Genomic DNA, 20,008 nt, shown 5'->3' on the forward strand with positions numbered 1-20,008 from the left:
TTTCTAATCACTTTTGGAAAAATGTCCTTTGTTACTTTGTTCCCTCCTGGGGAATGTGCCTGTGGAGCAGATCCAAGGAACTGAATAGCCTTTGTGTACGTGAAATCCAAGGGGAATGCACAATAGCCTCCCAGAGCTCCCACCAGCAACTATGAATAATCCTCGGTCCCATTTCACAGACTCACAGATTTGAAGAGCTGCGAGGGTCCTTTGAAGGCATCCAGGCCAACTTGTCTACACATAAACATTCCCCTACAACATCCCAGACAAGTGATCTGTCATCCAGTTTTTTCTTGAAGACTTCCAGAGTCCAAAAGCTCATTACCCCTTAAGACAGCCCACAATGCTTTTTCACAGATCCCAAGAAGCATCCTTTGGGGCTTAGACATACCATTTTATAGCAGATAAAGGCAGCAAAGTCAGAGAGGTCACGATTTGTCCAAGCTCATACAGGCAGCAATTGGTTGATACAGAATTTGTTGACAGGATTTGATGCCCAGTTTGTTTGTTTGTTTGTTTTCTGTTACACTCTACTGCCTCAAGCCAAAGATTGAGATCTAGGAGGGGTCTTAGAGACCACTCACTCAAGCTTCTCATTTGACAGATGAGGAAACTGACATCAAACGGGATGGACTGGCTCCTTCAAGATTATAAGACAATAAGCAAAAAGGCCAGAGTGGATTTGAATCGGGTCCTCTCACTCCAAAGTCAGTATTGCCATTAAGTCACATCTTTTCCTCTTGCAAATCATAGGAGCAAAGCTTTTAAGCTGGAAAGGACCTTAGAGAGTTTATAGACTCTCCTCATTATATACCTCTCCCCACCCCATTTTACAGATTAGGAACCTGAGGCTCAGAAAGTGGAAAAATGATTTCCCAAAGGCATAGTCTAGGAGGTGGCAAGTCCAGGATTAGAACTCAAATCTTCTGGCCTCCATTGTGTGATCTTTACATTTTAAACATCAAAATAAAAAATGTTCTTACAGCCATTTCTTTTAAGACCACAATTAATCCAAGAATTGTGCATTCTTTTGTGCATCCACTAGTCATATAGAGATCAGAAAATATAAAATACAACTGTGTCTACATGAGTGGAATGATGGAAAAATAGATAAGGTAGATAAAGAAATGAATAGAATTTATAGAGATGGGTGAATGAATAGATGAATGGAAGAGTGGAACAATAGATGGATGGATAAATAGATTATCAGAAATAGATTACAAATTAATATTATTAGCTACCTACTATGTGCACTAAGCTAGATGATAGATAGATAGATTAGTTAGATATATGGATAGAATTTGTAGAGACAAATAAATAGATGAATGGAAGAGTAGGGTGATAGATAGATAGGTGGATGAATAGATAATCAAAAATAGATTACAAATGAAGAAATATTTATTAACCACCTACTATGTGCCAGTCACTAAGATAGATGATTGATACATAGACAGATAGATGAGATAGATAAATAAATGAATAGAATTTATAGAGATGGATTAATGGATAGATAGATGGATGAAAGAGTAGGAAAGTAGATGGATAGATAGACGAATGGACGAATAGGTAATCAGAAATAGATTTCAAATTAAGAAATATTTCTTAGCTACCTACTATGTGCCAGGCATTAAGATAGATGATAGATAGACAGATAGATTAGACAGATAGATGGATAGATAGAATTTATAGAGATGGATAAATGGATAGATGGGAGGAAGAGTGGGATGATGGATAGATAGATGGATGGATGAACAGATAATCAAAAATAGATTACAAATCGATAAATATTTATTAATTACTTATGTGTCAGCCACTAAGATAGATGATTGATAAATAGATATGAATAGATAAATGAATGGATGGATAGATAATCAGAGATAGTGAATCAATAAATATTAAGTACCTATTATGTTCCAGGCACTATGATAGATGGATAGGTAGGTAGGTAGATAGAGTTTTATTGAAGCTAAGCACTGAGATTCCACATATAAGCAAGTAAGAGAGCTCCTGTCCTTAAAGAGCTTAAATTATAATGGCGAAAGATAATCCATAAAGCAGAATTGGAAAGGAGATGGGGAGGGTTACCAGCAATGGAGCAAGACAGCTGGCAATGAGGTGGAAGAGCCCCAAAGAGTGGGTCAACCCAGGAATGAAGTGAATATAGCGGGATTCCTTAAGAAGGGTTGATGCTGGTAACTAGAAAATACCTATAATTCTTGCTACTAGGGAGTCTGAGGCTGCTGAATCTCTTGACCTGGGAAGTTCTAACCTACAGTGGGCTAACCCCATATGTCATTCACAGGAATGTGGTAAGTCTCTAGGATTGGAGAAGGCAATGAATTGAGCAAGAACTGATAAATCAGCCCAAGACAGACAATAAAGCAGGTGAAAGCTCCCATGCTAATCATTGTGGGATTAGACTTGTGAGTCTTTTAGCTTTTAGCTTAGATGTGAGAGGGAGACCCAGATTTAAAAAAAAATAGAAATAGTGCTTGAAACTAGAGAGTCACAAGTCAAGAAAGTCAGAACTTGTTACCCTGTAATCATGATCCAAGTGTCAGTCACTGGTCAGTTCCCATTTCTCCCCAAAAGTCAGTTTAACAAATATTTGTTAAGTGCCTACTGTGTGTAAGTATGAAATGGCCCAGCATTTAAAGACACCATAAGAATGAATACAGGTCTGCATAGGATTGGATGCTGATGCATGTGTGACCTAGAATCCCTCTCATTTCATCTTCCCTGTATAATTATGAATTCTTGATGGGAAGGAGAAAACAATTAAAAGTTTCTAAATTGCTACTGTGATGATGTTTCCAGCAGGGCTTCCATGAGAAAAGCTTCAGGCATGAAAAGTAAAACCAAAAACTTGGGCCTCCCTAATTCCCAATTACGTCTTATTAGCATCCATTTCTTTATCTTCGAGATCCAGAGTTCTTGGAGAAAGGCTGATGGTCTCCTGGACCTCCTGTTTCATGAACTTGGAGAGGAAAGGCAAAAAAGAGACAGAGTTCAGATTCTTAGAGATCACTGGAGTGGCCAGATTCTGACACTATTAAGAAGGACGGTGGTTAAAAACAAACAAACAAACGAACAAACAACAACAACAAAAACATGGCTTCAAGATGCTGGATTTGTCCATTTCTAAAACTGGTTTGTGATCTCATATGGAGTCTAAAGACTTTGAGAATAATAGTTTTAGGGAGGAAGTATATCAGGGCAAGATGGTAGAAAAGCTTGAAACTCTACACTCCAAAATTGTTTTTTGGCCAAGTTTAGGCTTAAAAACAAGAAAAACATTCTAACAATTTAAGATATTCCAGAATGGAATGGACTTCCCCATAGAGCAGTGAGCCTCTCATCAGTAGATCTTTTCTAGAGCAGCCTAGATTGGTGTTGAGGGAATTTTTTTCAGGTTTGGGTTAAACACTGAGATCTTTTTCAACTCTAAAATTTTATGATTTTCATTGGTTTGGAAAGTTAAGGTATAGATTCAATCAATTATTAAGCACCTACTGTATTCCAGCATTGTTCTAGATGTTGGGGATGCAAAAATAAAAGTGAGATAGTCCTTGACCTTGATGTTACAAAATAGTGAGAGGAGATGGTGTACCCATCTGAAGGTATTAGCAGCTGGGAGGATCAGCAAATTTGAGCTATATGCTAAGAAAAACTTCTTAACAGAAAAAGGATAGATTGTTTATGAAAGTAGTGAGTTCTGCTTCATTGGAGGAAAGGGAAACTTTGTCCTTCAAATATTAGATGATTACTTTGAGAGTATCTTACAAAGAAGTTTTGAATGCAGCAAGGGGCTTTTGAGATTTGTTTCAACAGAAAAGTCCTGGTCTGAATTTCATAACTAAAAGAAATTCAGCAGCAATTGTCGTCAGAGGCCTAAGTTTCAGGACACATACTTAGGTGCCAGAATGGGAAAATCAAAAAGGTGACTAAAAAGAGAAATCAGAGTTGTTTTCCCTGGAAGCCCAGAAAATACAATGAATTTAAAAATCAAAGGACCCAGATTTGAATTCAAGTGTGCTTTGTACTAGCTGTGTGATCTTGGAGAAATCACTAACAATTCTGGGATTTATTTTCCTCATCCATAGGATAAGGGAGGTCTAAGTTTTTTTTTTTTTAATTCTAAATCAATGATCCTAGGAAATAGATGGGTGAATTTCCTCTGGGGAAAAAAAAAAAGAATAAACCTACTATCTCAGATACTTCTTAACTATGTGATCCAAGGCAGGTCACTTAGCCACTGTCTCAGTTTCCTCCTCTGTAAAATGGAGATAATATTATCTATGTCACTGAGTTAATTGTGAGGAACAAATGAGATAATGCATGTGACGTGTTTTGTAAATCTTAAAGTTTTATGTAAATATTATTATTATTAATTATTCTCACAATTATCTAGTTGAGCCTATAGGGATAGGGGATAGACACATGTCTCCTGCAAACAATTTTAAAAAGCTGTCTGTATCTCTAAGAAGTTACTCACACAGCCAACTCATGTCAGAAGCAAGATTTGAATTCAGATCTTTGGATGCTGAAGCTCTGCTACCTCTTACCTACCCTGGCTCCCTGCCACCCTCTGTTTTAAGTTCTGCAGTTGAGAGGAACTCCACATCCAAGCCACATTTAGGAGATGCTAATTCAGAAAAGGTTCCCCTGACAACCAAAAGCAAACCTTCCTTTCTGCAACATTTCCTCTTTCTGCCCTTTGAAGTCAGGTTCTCTCTCTCTCTTCCCCCTGGCTGCAAAACTCCAGTATTTCTGTGATCTCTGGGCCTTGGAGGTAACTAGAGGGAGAAGTGGTATCCCTGCTCTGGGAAGGCGTGGGCCTGTCAATCAGGGCTTTTCATTACTCAGAGCTTCTAATTAGTTAGCATCCTATCCTTGCCAAGCTGACTAAATCTTCACTGAAGCACCTGGGAGGGGTAGGAGTGGGCTGGGGCTCCCCAATTAACCACCTTTGCATGTGAGAGCTTCCCGGAGACAAAAGGAGGGTGAGAACAGAGACAGCATGGGACACTTTCCCATCAAAGATGTTTGGAAAACGTGTGATGGACAAGCCCAGCTCTCTATGAAAGGCTAAAAGCCCGGGTGGTTAAGGGGAAAACTTAGAAGCTAACCTCTGAGTTGGGGAAATGGAGGGAGCTGGGTAGGGAGGGATGAGAAATAGAATTAAAATAACTCAGTCTGGAGAACTGTGTTTAATGCTAAGAGATGCATTTTAGGAAGGATATTGGTAAATTGGAGAAAACTGGAAGGTGAAGGATCAGGGTGGGAGAGGGCCTTAGATTTTGCCATCTAAGAATTGGTTGATGGAATTGGGGATGATTCATTTCCAAAAGAGAATACTAAGGGGGGATTGAGAGGAATATTCAAGTATTTGAGTAGCTGTCCAATGAAGAGGAGTTGGTGATGTTCTGTTTGGCTCCCAATGCTTAGAAGTAAGTAGGAGGATGGTGGGTGGGGAGGTGGAATAGCAAAAAGGGAAATGGAGGCTTAATGTCAATCAAATCTTCCTCACAAATGAGGGATCCCCCATTGTGGAGTGGGCTGCCTCTGAAGGTAGTGAAGGGCTGCCTCCTCCATCCCCCCCTCCTACCATCACTGGAGGCCTTCAGAGAGAGGCTGCATGACCATTTGTCCTACAGTGGGCATTTCTTGAATGGGTCTATGTTGGGCTATATAGCTCTGGAACCTTTAACTTTCTGGGGTTTTAAGTAAAACAAAGTTAAGGAAGAAGAGAAAAGTCACCCTGTGAAGGAACTGAAAGGGGTCAATGATATAAATGCAAAGGCTGAAGTGATCTTCCCTGTACACGTTTCTGGGTTCCATTGTCCCTTTCACTTTTAAGTCACATGAAGGTTTCAAATCCCCATGAGAAAACAAAGCTTTCAGGACTAGAACACCAGCCCTGAAGTCAGGAGGACACGAATTCAAATCTGACCTCAGACACTTAACACCTCCTAGCTGTGTTACTCTGGGCAAGTCACTTAATCCCAATTGCCTCAGAAAAAGAAAAAAAAAAGCCTTCAGGATGAATATTTCTTTCTTTGTATCCCCAGCATGTAGCATACAGCAAGCACTTTATAAGTGAATATTGATTAATTGACATCTCTTGAAAAACAATGAACAAATGGCTTGGTGCAGGGCCTGAGGTTAGGTTTCTAAGCTTAGTTCTGCCATTGACCCATCAGACAATCATTTCATCTTGGTTTTCTATGGCTCAGCCAGTGGATAGAGTGAGAGGCTAGAACTCCAGGAGACCTAAGTTCAATTTTTACCTCAGACACTTTCTAGATTTGTGATTTGGGGCAGGTCATGTAAGCTTTGTTACAATTGCTTCATCTGTAAAAATGAGTATAATAATAGCACCTAAGTTCTCAGGCTATTGTAAGGATCAAATGGATTATTAATTTCAAAGTGCTTAGCACAGTGCCAGCACATAGTAGGTGCTATAGAAGTGTTAACTATTATTATTAATTATTTTTTTATTATTCCTGATCCCCCAGTTGTTAGTGACCATCTCCCACTACTTTGTATATTTCCTTCAGCTCATCACTAAAAAAGACCTGTGGAAAGTTCAGTCGATGAAAGGCTAGTCTCACTGAAATCTGTATGTGTCTAATGGTGATCAGTAAGCAGAGAAGAAATCCCTGAGATAATGATGGGCTGACTGGAGGAAGGAGATGGGGTCAGAGACAGGACACAATGGAGAAGACAGAAGGACAAAGGGAGAAGGAACCTTGGATCACAGAACACAAGGAGTGCAGATACTAAAATTTCAGGGATACAAGGAGGTTTAGAACAGACAATTTAAGAGCTAGAAAGGGCCTTAGAAAAGGGAATATCAGGTCTGGGAAGATCCTTAGAACAGTCAATGTCAGAGCTGGGAGTAGTCTTAAGACAGGGAGTGTCAGAACTGGGAGGGGTGTTTAGAACTAAGGATGTCAGAGCTGGAAGGGGTTTCAGAACAGGGAATATCAGAGCTGAAAGGGACCTTAGAACAGAGACTGTCAGAGCTAGGAGGGACCTTAGAATAGGGATTGTCAGAGCCAGAAGAAATCCTTGCATAATGTCAGAGCTAAGAGAACACTCTAAATCTGAGTCAGTCAGAATGGAGAGGTCCTTAGGGATCACCCAGTCCACATCCTTTCAGCCCTCCCTGCTCTCCTCAGTTTTACAACCCAGTCCTGTGTCCATCAAAAGAATGTGTGCTAAATAGCAAAGGAGTGGACCGACTATTCAAACCACAGCTGAAATGGCTCCAGCTCAATCCTAAGCAGACCAGTTGTAGCCAAGAGCCCCAGTCTGGCTAGCCTTTCCTGCAGTTTTCCTTCTCGTGCCCAGACAAACAACCATCCTGAGTTTGTGGTGGGTGGGTGAATCACCAGAAAGTGTTGCCTTTGCCTCCAAGAAAAACACGCCTCTCCCCCCCTTCTGGATGACTGTTCTGTTTTCAGGTAAGGCGGGTCTCTGAGCCTCCCTCACGAATAGTCTCTCTTTGGTTGTTGGAATAAAGGCAGAACCATTCTAAGGGAAGATTAAGGAAATTTCTCTTATTTTTAAGGAAAGCCCAATAGCTCTGCTGCTGGATATACTGGCTGCATGACCCAAGCAAGACTCTTCCCTTTGTGGACCTCAATTTTCTGCTCTGTGAAATGAGATTGTTGGACTAGATGGCCTCGAAGGCTGTTTCCAGCTCAAATCCCATGATCCTGTGATTGTTGGGACTAATGTTTCCTCAGTGTTTAAACTGGAAAGGAATAAGAGGCCAGCTAGTCCAACCTCTTCATTTTATTGATAAGGAAATTGAAGCCCAGAAAGGGAGGATGGATTGGTTCTTTCATCCATCAAATATTTAGGAAAAGTTCACTGTATTCCAGATCTTTTGCAAGGTCCTGGTCATCCAAAGAAAAAGTAGCAAGCAGGCGCCAGCCTCAGGAAACTTATAATCAATGAGGGAAGAAAGGGAGAATGTATTAAAAATAACTGCGGAAGATACAAAGGAGAGGTTCAAGCAGTGTTATATGGGAAGGAAGGAAGGGAAAAGGGAGGGAAGAAAGTAGGGGAGGAAGGAAAGAAAAGAGTAGGGGAGGAAGGGAAGGAAGAAAGCAAAAAGGATGAAGAAAGGAAAGGAAAGAAGGAGGGAAGGGAAGATGCAAGGAGAGGGAGGAAGGAAACAGAAATGAGGGATGGAAGAAGAAAAGAATAGAAGTGAGGGGGGAAGAAAGAAGGAAGGGAAAAAAGAAGGAAGATAAGAAGAAAGGAAGGAAATAAGAAAGAAAAGAATGAAGGAAGGAAAGAAGAAAGGAAGGAAAGAAAGAAGGAGGGAATTGAGGAAGGAGAGAAGGAAGGAAGGAAGAAGGGAAGGAGGGGAAAAGGAAAGAAGGATGTAAATGAAGGAGAGGAGAAAAGGTAGCATGGAAGCAAGGGAGGAAGGAAGGACAAAGGAAGAAGAAAGGGAAGGAAGGAAGGAATGAGGGAAAGGATGGAAGGGGAGACAGGAAGGGAACAGACATGAAGGAAGGAAGAAGGAAAAAGTAGAAGGAAGGATAAGCGGGAGGGAGGAAGAAAGAGGAAAAAAGGAAGAAAAGAAGGATGGAAAGAAGAAAAGAAGGAAGGAAGAAAGAAGGGAAGGAGAAGAAAAGTTAAGAAGAATGGAAATGAGGGAGAGAAAGAGAAAAGGTAGTATGCAAGTGAAGGAGGAAAGAAGGAAACAGGAAGAAGAAAAGGAAGGAAGGAAGGAAGGAGTGAGGGAAAAGGATGGAAGGGGAGACAGGAAGGAAACAGAAATGAAGGAAGGAAGAAGGAAAGAATAAAAGGAAGGATAGAAGTGAGGGAGGGAAGAAAGAAGGAAGGAAAGAAGGAGGGAGGGAAGGAGGGAACTCTTGAAAAGTCACTTAAACTCTCTGAGCCTCAGTTTCCCTACCTATAAAAATGAAGGCTCTGGATCTGGTGACCTTGAAGGTCCCTTCTGGTTCTAAGTCTATGATCCTATTAGAAATCCTTTTTTACCTGGGAAGGTCATGGTGATCACAGTGGTTCCTGAGTTGAAAGCCTAAAGGAAAGGCAATTAGATCAACAAAGAGAGAAACAGGAAGGATATACTCTCATCTTCTCATTGTTTCCTCTTTGGCATTCACGGCTCTGCCTGTGTTATCCCGTGCCTTCTCATCTTGTATGACCCTTGTCTGCATCTTCCCATATTTCTGCCACAAAGTCCATGCAAACTTTGGGGATCTTTCTCTAGATCTCTTCACATTCTGTTGGTAGCAGAGTCGTTCATGAACTACCCATCCATGATTATCTGTTCACTTCCTCTTCCTCTCATGTACATACACACATGGAATATAGCTGTTGTTTCTATGCCTTTTTTTTTGGGGGGGGTCTCTTTTGTGCTGCTTTGTTTATGCATCCATAATAGAGTACATAAACACAATAAAGTATCTACATATTAGAGTTTACATGCATATATGTATTACTTATATATGTATACACACATGAGTGTGTACATGCATATACACTTTGGGGTGTTTAAAAACTGTGTAATTTCCCAAAAGAAATCCAGTCCATTTTATTTCTCTTATTTAATTAGAGAACCAGTTTATATCCATTTGCAGCACCCATTCAACATCCATGTCGTGGTGGACCAGTTCAATGGGTCATCCTTCCAATCACTTTTCTTAACAAGAACCCTCATTTATTCTTTTTTTTTTTCCTCTTTGAATTGTTAAGTTGAATCCTAGGGTGGTACAGAGATTCATTTTAGAAGCTCCAAGGTAGTCAGGACTCAGTGCAGTGAAAACTATTATACATAAATGGAAGCATCAAGAGAACTGGAGCATCTTTAGTCTCTTCTGTTTGCATTCTGACATCTTAAATGACTATGACAAATATCCTTGGCAAACAGTAAATGCTTAAGATTTTTTTTGCTTGTTCTTATCATTGATTTCTTTGCTAAGAATACATCTGTATATTTTCTGACTTCCTTGATATTAATAATCTGAAGATCATTGAACAAAATTACCTCTGGAATTATCTCCATCAAGGAATCTTGCCTCATTTTTACATAGCCATAGAAACCACTTTGTTGGAGAAAAACCTGTAAGATACCATTTTTCTCTAAGGAATCAAATACTTTAAGAAAAATAGCAAACCATAAATGCGGTGGGATTTGTACCCTCTTCACCTTTCAGTCAATTCTGTGAAAGTCTAACTGTGGAATATATATATATATATATATATATATATATATATATATATAGTGAGTGTGTGTGTGTATGGAAACCTGACTGTTCCTTTCTCACAACTTTCTCATGTAAATCCTTGATTTGTGTGTAAAAGATTCTCATAATTCCATAACAGGGATGAGAAAATATAAACAGAGATTAGTCGTTATTGAAACCTTCCTGCTTTTCTTTTCCTAGGAGTATTACCATTTACAATTCCTTCCCTCCTCAATTATTCAGTATCTTTCCCCCTTTCTAACATCTTTAAAATTCATTCCTCAGAGCTATTAAAATTTTGTTTCTTCCTGAATGCACTTCCTTTGTCTATATTTGGTTTGGTCTAGTTTGAGATAAACTAGCTAGAATTTCTATTAAGGTTTTAAAGCATTTTACATGTATTCATACATCTAATTTTCACAAGAATCCTTTGGAGAAGGGCTATTATGTGTTTAAAAATGAGGAAACAGTCTGAGCAAAGTTAAGTGATTTGCTCAAGATCATAGAGCTAGTATGTTTCAGAGGCAGAATCTGAACTCAGATCTTCCCCAGATGAAACCTTCCATATGAGTTATTTCCTTGAGAGAATGAATTGATTTACTTTTCTATGTGTATCCTCAATAGGAGGAGAAGGAAGAGGAGGAGAAGAGGAGGAAGAGGAGGAGAGAAGGAGGAGGAATGGGAAGAGAAAGAATAGGAGAGAAGAAAAGAAAGATGAAAATATATAAAAAATCAAATAAATAAAAATCACTGTTATGATAGAATTCAAACACCAATAATACCAGGAAGTATGTTAGAATCTGAATGTAACTGCTATACAGTCATTGGAAATTTGTTTTTTAAAAAAGGCATAGAAACAACAACTATATTCTCTGTGTGTGTGTGTAATTTGTTTGTTTTCCTTCTTGTAGATTCATCTTTCAATGCTCTTGAAAAGATCTGGTCATTTTCATGTAAAACTTTTTTTTTTCCTTCTCCAGTGTTTCCCACAATTTTAGAAGCCAGAGCTACTCATGATATTCTACCACCCTTCTCTCTAAGGTTTTGGAAATGAGTTTACATTTTAAATTTCCATTGATTTTGGCAGTCATTTCTCTTCCCTTGGCAAGTGGATCAAGAACTTGGAAACAGTTTCTGGGTTCTTACATTCTCCTCACTGGTGATACCTTGATATTAGCTAAACTTTCAGAAATAATGATGGTCTGTGTTGATTTTTTTGTTCCTCTATCCAGTTTCCATTTGCGGGGAATGTATACATACCATATCTAAACAGGTCATGTTGGAACTCTTCCAACAATTGCTTTATCTCTTCAGCTTGAACTTTTCTTCTAATAGGTGTTGATTTTGAGCTTTGCTTCAACAAGCTGAAGGTGTAACAACCAACAGTTGATTTGGAAATGATTCTCACAACAATAGCCAATCATTTCCTATTGGTTAAGATAGTCAATGTAATAATTCATGGTATCATATTCGGTGCTCCTCATGGCTAGTGCCATCTGATGTTCCTCTTGAAGAATACTAATTATTTCTTGGCTTGGGATTTCTAAATATTGTACAAGCCTTTGGATTCTTTCCATTTCTTAATCCTGAGCCATATTCTCCTACATATTTTTCATTGCCTTCTCTGCCTGCTATTCCATTAGAGTAATCAACTGTTAAAGTATGTATTGATATAATTTGGATCATATCCTTGAGTTCTTCAGATAACTCCCCCCACACACACCCCTTGTTCTCTGGACCAGATGTTGGAACGTAAGTCGCAAATAGCTTCAGGGTGGTCTTTCCATTTTTACTCCTCACAAGTACTTCAAGGTGAGAGTCAATGAATTCACATAAGCAAATACTAAAACTCAGTGCTATTAGGGGAAGAGATATAGGGAGAAATCAACATCATGTAAAAAACATGATATTTTCATATAGATTTTTAAAAATTACTGACTTTTATTTTATTTTAATTTAAAACTATGTTCAAAATTAATTTTAAAAAATTTAATTTAGTTAAAATTTTAACATTTTAAAAAAATGCTGAGTTCTTCAACTACACACATATAAACATACAAAATGTGTCTGCAGTGTTTCAACACCATCTCTCTCCTTAAGGATACACCATTCTCTTTGGGAAATAATTCAAAATCATCACAAATCACTATAAACTTTCTACAAAGTTATTTCAAGAGGAAGAGAATGCTAAAAACTGAAGTGGAAAGGTGGGAAGAGAGAATCTTTGGAGAGTTTCATGTAGGAGATGGCTCCTAAGATATGCTTTGAGGAAGTTATGGATTCTTTGAGACAGAGATGAAAATGGAGTGCATCCCAGACATGGAGGACCTGCCTTCTAAAGCATGGATGTAAGGAATGGTATATCAGTCTGTAGCCTACCCAGAAGACCTAGTGAACTTGAATGGAGAATGTGTGAAGATGACTTAAGAATGGAAGGCTAGGTGGGAGACACATCATGAAAGCCTTTGAATTCCAGGTTAAGGATTTTTCATCTCCCCTTCCCTTGCCCTGAAACAGAAAGGAGCAATTAATGATTGTGGAGGAAAGGGTTGATGTGGTCAGAGATCTATTTTCAGAATATTAATTTAATGGCTGCTTGTAAGATTTGTGGAGAGGGTGGAGGCTGAATATGGGGCCACTAATTAAAAGGAAATTATAGAAGTTTAAGTGAAAGGTGACGATAAGGATAGACGTACTTGGAGAGAAAGGATTGGATGCAACTGTTAGTGAGAATAGAACTGGAAAAAAATTCCAAGTTTTTGGAAGTGAAGGGGGTGAGGGAAAATGAGGCAACCAAGAATGAGTTCAAGGTTGTATCTCTGAGGGACTGGAAGATTGGTAGTACCAATAAAGATATTAAGGAGAAAAGAAATAGAGCGGAAAATAAAATGAATTAACCACGTTGGGTTTGAGATGCCTAGGGGACATATATATGGAGATGTCTATCAGGCAGTTGGTAATAAGGGACTAGAATTCAGGAAAGAGATTATGACTGGACATACAAATGTGGAAGTTATCTGCCTATAGAGGATCATTGAACCCATGAGAAGCAATGAGATCACCAAGTAGAGAGAGAATGTGTATACATAGAATAAACAAGTGGAGTGAGCCCAGAAAAAAGCCTTGGCAGATGCCCACACTTAGTATAAAAGAAGAATAAATGATCCAGCAAAAGGAACCAAGAAGGGGTGTGCAGAGAAGTGGGAGAAAACCAAGAGAAAACAAAGAAACTAAGAGAGGAGAGAGGGTCAGGAGAAAATAGCTAAATAACTCAGGAAATGATGCTTCTTACTACCTTCCAAATAACTCTTCTGACTCCCTTATTTCCTTCTGCTGGGAGAACCTGGGGGCCATTTCTGAATTCAGCAGCAACTTCCTTCTAGCTTCTGGTTTCATTTATAGTGAGAAGGTCAACATGGCTATGATTTAGTCTTTCCATTAGAATGTGACTTGGTCATTGGACAAGTACATTATATTTAGAGCATCAACCAGTGAATTAATCTTTATGAATATATGATCCTTTTGAAAGATAATTGTATATGTATTTATTGTTATCTGTTATTTTTATATCTATATCCCTCTTTCTACACTTTCCAAGGGCAATCCATTATGAGAAAGATTTTTAAAAGGGAAAAAAAAAACAGTTCAACATAATTAACTAAAATATTTCAGGGGTGAGGTGGGGTCAGAGATGAAATTATATGCAAGGTTCTGCATCTCTAGTTTAACACTTTTGCAAAAAAGAAGGTGCCTTCTTATGCTTCTTCTTTGACACTTTTTGGTTATTATCATTTCATAACCTTCAGCTTTGGCAATATGTGTGGGGAGAGGGGTAGGGAGAAGGCCTACTTTTATATGAAAGAGTTCATATGACAAGTACTCTAGCCTCACTTATGTAAGCTACAACAGGTTACTTTGGAGTTCTGGGTGTACCATGAGGAAGTTGAGGGTGTCTTTTTTCTATTGAAATCAGCCTAAATCCCATATTATTAAGTATGCCCCTTCTTACCAATTAGACACCAGTGACTAGAGTCCTGATTCCATATAATCAGTTAAGTTCGGTTAACTTTTACAGAAAATTATTTACTAAAAAGATATAGCAAGAACCAAAGAACGGACATTTCTCTCCTCTAACAAATGGAAGGAAAGTTTCTCCTTGACACTACACTCTCTGGGAAAATTGGCTCTGACATGAGGTTTTTTATATAGTGATGATTCCACCAGGTTCAGGTGAAAATGCAACATTTTGTTCTTGTCTCATCTACTAATAGGTTGGACCCCAAAGGCTGTTCCTTTTTCCTGTGGATATCAGTGCTGGATGGCAAAATCCAATCTGGGCACCTCTCCTAAATCTCCACTTCTAATTTTACCTATAAAGAAGGAACACCGAGGAAAGAAATTGAGGTCTATATCCATGGATCTTTTGTTTCCCTCTCCCCTGACCATATAGCTTCTCTTCTCTCATTAGAATGCCACCAGGCAGTAAGAAGTCAAACAAAAAGAAGGAAGAGGCATTTATTAGCTGACACTTTTGAAAATCTCTAGTTTCAACTATATTATCCATCAAAGAAGATCCTCCTCACCCTTGGTTAGCTGACAGGACCCAGTTATTGAATCTCCATATATGCTCATCAGCTGAGTACTTTTCCTAACCTCATAAACAACTGTGTTTATGAGTCAGCCCCCCATTATGCTCATTTTCTTTTGTCTTTATTAAGTTCAAATTAAGAAAAAAATTAGAACTAACATAATTTTACTTGTTTCTTTTCTCCCTTATAACATCATTGTAACAATTTTCTTGTTTCGGCTTACTTTATTTTTCATTCATTCATATAAGTCTGCCCATGCTTCTTTGAATTCATAACTTTCATTCATATAATAATCCATTTGACTTCAGTGATGTTCTTTAACTTTCTCATACTACAAATCTAACTACCATCTATTTTGTTGTAACTTCTTTATCACTACAAAACATACTGCCATAAATATTTTATCTCCATATATATATATATACACATATATCTATAATCTATATATATTTATATTTATGCATACATCTATATCTGTTTTTCACATCTATAACTATATAGCTACATAGTCATATCTATGTCTATACCTATATTTTTACAGATTTAGATCTGTATCTAAGTCTATATCTACATTTATATCTGTGTATCTACGTATCTACCTATCCTCTCTTCAGACAGGTAGTCTCTCACCAGGATTATGCTTGAAGACTTTAAAAATTGTCCAGTTCTAGAAATTAAAGAATAGAAATATAGGCACATGCTGCTGAAATCTAACTCTACTGGGATTGTTGATAACTGTTAGACCAGTGATGATATACACCAAAAGGCTACAAGGATACATGCAAGAGTTAGTTTTACCAGTAAGTTAATTTCTCATGTGTCTCTTATGGTCTCTGAAGGTCAAAGCAGTACATGGGGTAAGTTCAGGGGTGGGGGAAGAAGGGAAGGGTAGCCCTCTCCAAACTAGGGCTCGGTCTAAGCAATATTGGGGCCAATAGCATTTTCTACCCAGGAGGGCAAAGATAGCTGGCGTCTTTTTCAAATGCACTAGCAAATACTAGAATTTTTGAATCCACCAACCATGAGTATGCTCAATAATGAACATTGTTAGAGTGTGGGTGGATGTCTGTCAAAGTGAGGTTTAGGGTAGCTAGATGACTCAGTTAGTGGATAGAGCTCTGGGTTTGGAAGTAGGATGACCTGATTTCAAGTTCAGATTGACACTCACTAGCTGTGTGATCTTGATCAAGTCATTTAATTTCTGTTTGCCAAATCCACTGGAAAAAAAAATGGCAGACCTTGCCAAGAAACTCCATGCAGGATCATGACTAAAATGACTGAATGATAACACCTGCTAAGAGCTTGGAAACAGTTTCATTTCTTCATTGGGTGAATAAATCCCCCGTAATCATTGGCAATATCAGTTTGCTTATTTGGTTCTTTTCCTATAGATGATATAATATTAATGTCAGTCCAAACAGCCCAATCCTCATGAATTCTAAACAAACCAAAGGAGTCCCTGAAAGTGACAGAGGTTTGGGGACACACCTAATCCACAAAATTTCCATCTGGACATTTCTTCCTCTCTATGCAGAGGCAGTGTGGCAAAGGGAATAAAATCCACCATTTATTAATTTATTAACCATGTGACTTGGGGCACTCAGGGATTATGGGAACTGTGTGACTCAATGTCCAGTTCCTCATCTGTAAAATGAAAACAATAATAGTATACTTTATACCTGAATGAAAAAAAAAAGTATTAAGTGCTTACTGTGTCCCAAGCACTATTTACAAATCTCACAGTATTATTGGGGGGGGGGGAGTAAAATGAGATAATGCATGCAAGTGACTTGCCCCTTTAAAACACCATATGAACATCAGATATTATTAACTGGTAAGCAGCATGATACAGTTATCCTTGGAGTGAGCAAGACCCAAGTTTTAGTGTGCCTCTGATACATGCTGACTGGTCTCTCTTGGATGTTTAATGAATATTCTCTTGAAAATGACCCTCAAAAAATTAAAAAGAAAAGAAAGAAAACAAGTCTGTGAGGCTAGAAGTAACTGACTAATCACTGACCTTTATTGTCATGGCAAAGTTCTTCTTCATTGCCACCTCCCCAACCTGAAAGTTTCCTATGGCAATGAAATCACAGGTCTGATCTAAAAATAAAAATTATTACTCATATTACAATTATAATTCTGAATCTATGCCATTCATTTTCTGACCCTTTCCCACTTACAACAGAATTTAAAGATCATCCTTTCCTTCTTCCTGTCTCAGGCTTTCTTTCCTTTCCTTTCTGCAGCCAAATTGCTACAATCCCCCACGGGATGATCCATCCATGCCACTCCAAGTCTTGTAAAATTGCAGAACAGAGAGGCTCCGCAGTTTAACCAAGGTCACGCAGTGAGTCAGGGGCAAGGAGGGACGAAAATAGACACAGGTCCCTTGGCACAGCACGCGTAAATCCTCTCAACCTCATTCGTTCTTTAGGCAGGCTTCTGGATGACACACCCTCTTACATTTCAGCAGCAAGCCACAGCAGGTCAGGAATCACAGGGCATTAATTAATTCCGCGTGCAGCTCGGCACTAATGCACTCTGGCATCGATGGGCTGCCCAGTTGCCCCATCAGTTAGCCACTGACTCGGTGTCTGTGGCACCGGAGAGCAGGTTTCTGACCTCGTCCAGAAAGCACAAACCCCCTCACTTTGTCAGCAGAAGTGGGGGCCGCTTTTAGCAAGCAGCCCCGGCCAGGACAGATGGAGATCACCATGCGGTGTTTCCTATGACAAGCCAGATTTAGCATCAGGCAACCATATACTCTGATAGGGTCCAGGGGAGCCCTGTTCTGGTATAGGCTGAACTAAAAATCCAACTCAGGGATTCTGGGATTCTCCACTGGAAATGCTCATTGATCCCAGAGTGGACACATGAGGAAATGGAAACTGAGTCAAGAAAGGAAACAGCTTATCCAGGATGCCATAGGGAATGGGCAGCAGAGGTGAGTCTGGGACACCGGTCTCCCTCCCGTCTCTCCATGTCATGTCTCATCTTTTAAATGGAGTGACCAGATTCAGGAGACATGGGTTTGAGTCCCATCCAGAACATTTCCTAGCCACATAACTTTGCCTCTCTTAATAAATCATTAATAAATCAACAAGCATATATTAAGCAACGACTATATGGTAAACTCTGAGGATTTAAAAAAAATAAAACTGACAAACAGACAACAAAACCAGACTCTACCCTCAAAAAGTTTATATTGTGATCCAGGAAGATCACATCCATGTAAATGCTTATCTAGAGAATAAACACTAGGTAATTTTGGAGGGTGGGAAGCATCCTAGCAGCTAGGGAAAGGAGATTTGGAAAATTTCAGGAAGAACATGGTCTTCCACTGAGCTCAGAAGGAGATTAAGATTCTATAAAATGAGGATAATATTTTCACTCTGTCCCTTCCAGTGTGATTCTAAGTATTAAACCGTTATAAGTGGTTCTAAGACATGCTAATTATTGCTATCACACAATTGTTATTAGTTTGTTTTCTCCATTCCTGCTGCTCATATTAGAGAAATTGGCTTTAACCATTTTGGCTGTTAGGATAATATGCTGGATTTGGGGATTATGGGTGTGGAAGGACTGTTGCCACCTTTTATAAAAGGCCTTTCTTTCTCTCTTGTGCTCCCTAACCCACTAAGTGGATAGCATACCTTCCTACTTGAAATTTCATTACCATGCTTTGTGCTAACTCATCTCATATGTCTCACCAGCAGAATGTAAACCCCTGGAGGACAGGAACAGTTTTCATTTTTCTTTTATCATCTCAAAGTACCTAGAGGCAGTGAGTTATAGTGGTTAGAGAGTAGGTCTCAAAATCAGAAAAACTTAGATTTAAGTAAAGCCTGACTCGGATATTGGCCATGTAGCCCTGGGCAAATCACTGAAATCCTCAATTGTTTTAGACAATGTTTGGAGACTGTTAGAGGCAGAGGAGATGACTTTTATTTATAGACGGAATTGCTTCACCAGGAAGTTCTCTCTGTCTATGAAATCACATGTCCATTTGACCCCACCCAACTATTAGTTCTTCCCCAAATCTAGCATTTTTTTTTTCCCTGAGGCAATTGAGGTTAAATGACTTGCTCAGGATATCTAGCATAATTCTTGAAATGCATAATCAGTGTAACAAATGCCTGTTCAACTGAATTTCTTTTAATTGAAAGCATTAAACAGCTTCTTATGATTTGATTCCACTTCTCATTAAAGAGTAGCTTTAATGCACTGTTTGGAGAATGACTTAGTGGATAGAGGACTACTCTTAGGACCAGGAAAGTCTCAGTTCATCTATGACCTCTGAACATTCTGACTATATGACCTTGGATTACTTACTTACCCACTTAGTATTTCTGTTGTCCAACTCTTTATGAACCTATGGGGTAATATTATCTATAATATTATCCATATACAATAGGCTAATATTATCCACAGACAAATGGGCTTTTTTAGATAAGGATACTGGGCTGATTTGCCATTTCTTTCTCCAAGAAATAAGGCGACTGGATCATTCCTTAAGGCTACATAAATTTCAAAAAAGGTGCAGACCTACATTGGTGGTGGGAATTTTCTTATCTGAAAGTTCCAGTACAGTGAACTCCCATCTACTCTGTCCTTATTCCCTGTAAAGGTCAAGGCGTGAAGGTTGAGTTGATCAGGCTTGTCCAAGCCACTACCTTTACTGATGGAAAGACAGGAATAGACCAGAAAATGAGGTCAGGAAATACCTGTAAGTGGCCTGGGGGGAAGGAAGGAAGGAACCAAAGGCACAGGGTACTGAAAGGAAGCGACTTTGGACCCAAGGAATCAGGCCCAATTGAATTTCTGCCGTCTGCCTTCAGTTTGGCTGAAAAGTCTTCCAAGTAGAAGGTGAATGACTGGCTTAAGAAGCCAGCTCTGGTTTCTTTCTGCATTTCTAAAACTTCCATGCCAGTAAAAGAAAAATGTTTACCGCAACCTAGTGAACTGATGAGCTCAAATCCCTCGCTCCTTTCCAAAGGTTGTATTCCCCTCCTTAGCTCCAAATTCCTTCTAGCCAGATGACTCATTTCTTCCACAACATAGATTGAATAGCAAATCACACACAGGGATGTGACTCACACCAGTGTGCAGGCAAACACCAAGGCAAGAAGGCAGGTCAACTGAATGAATGGAGGGAGAGTTTCTTGGCTTCTTCTACCTTCT

Source organism: Sarcophilus harrisii, chromosome 1, assembly GCF_902635505.1.
Source record: "Sarcophilus harrisii chromosome 1, mSarHar1.11, whole genome shotgun sequence".
NCBI lineage: Eukaryota > Metazoa > Chordata > Mammalia > Dasyuromorphia > Dasyuridae > Sarcophilus > Sarcophilus harrisii.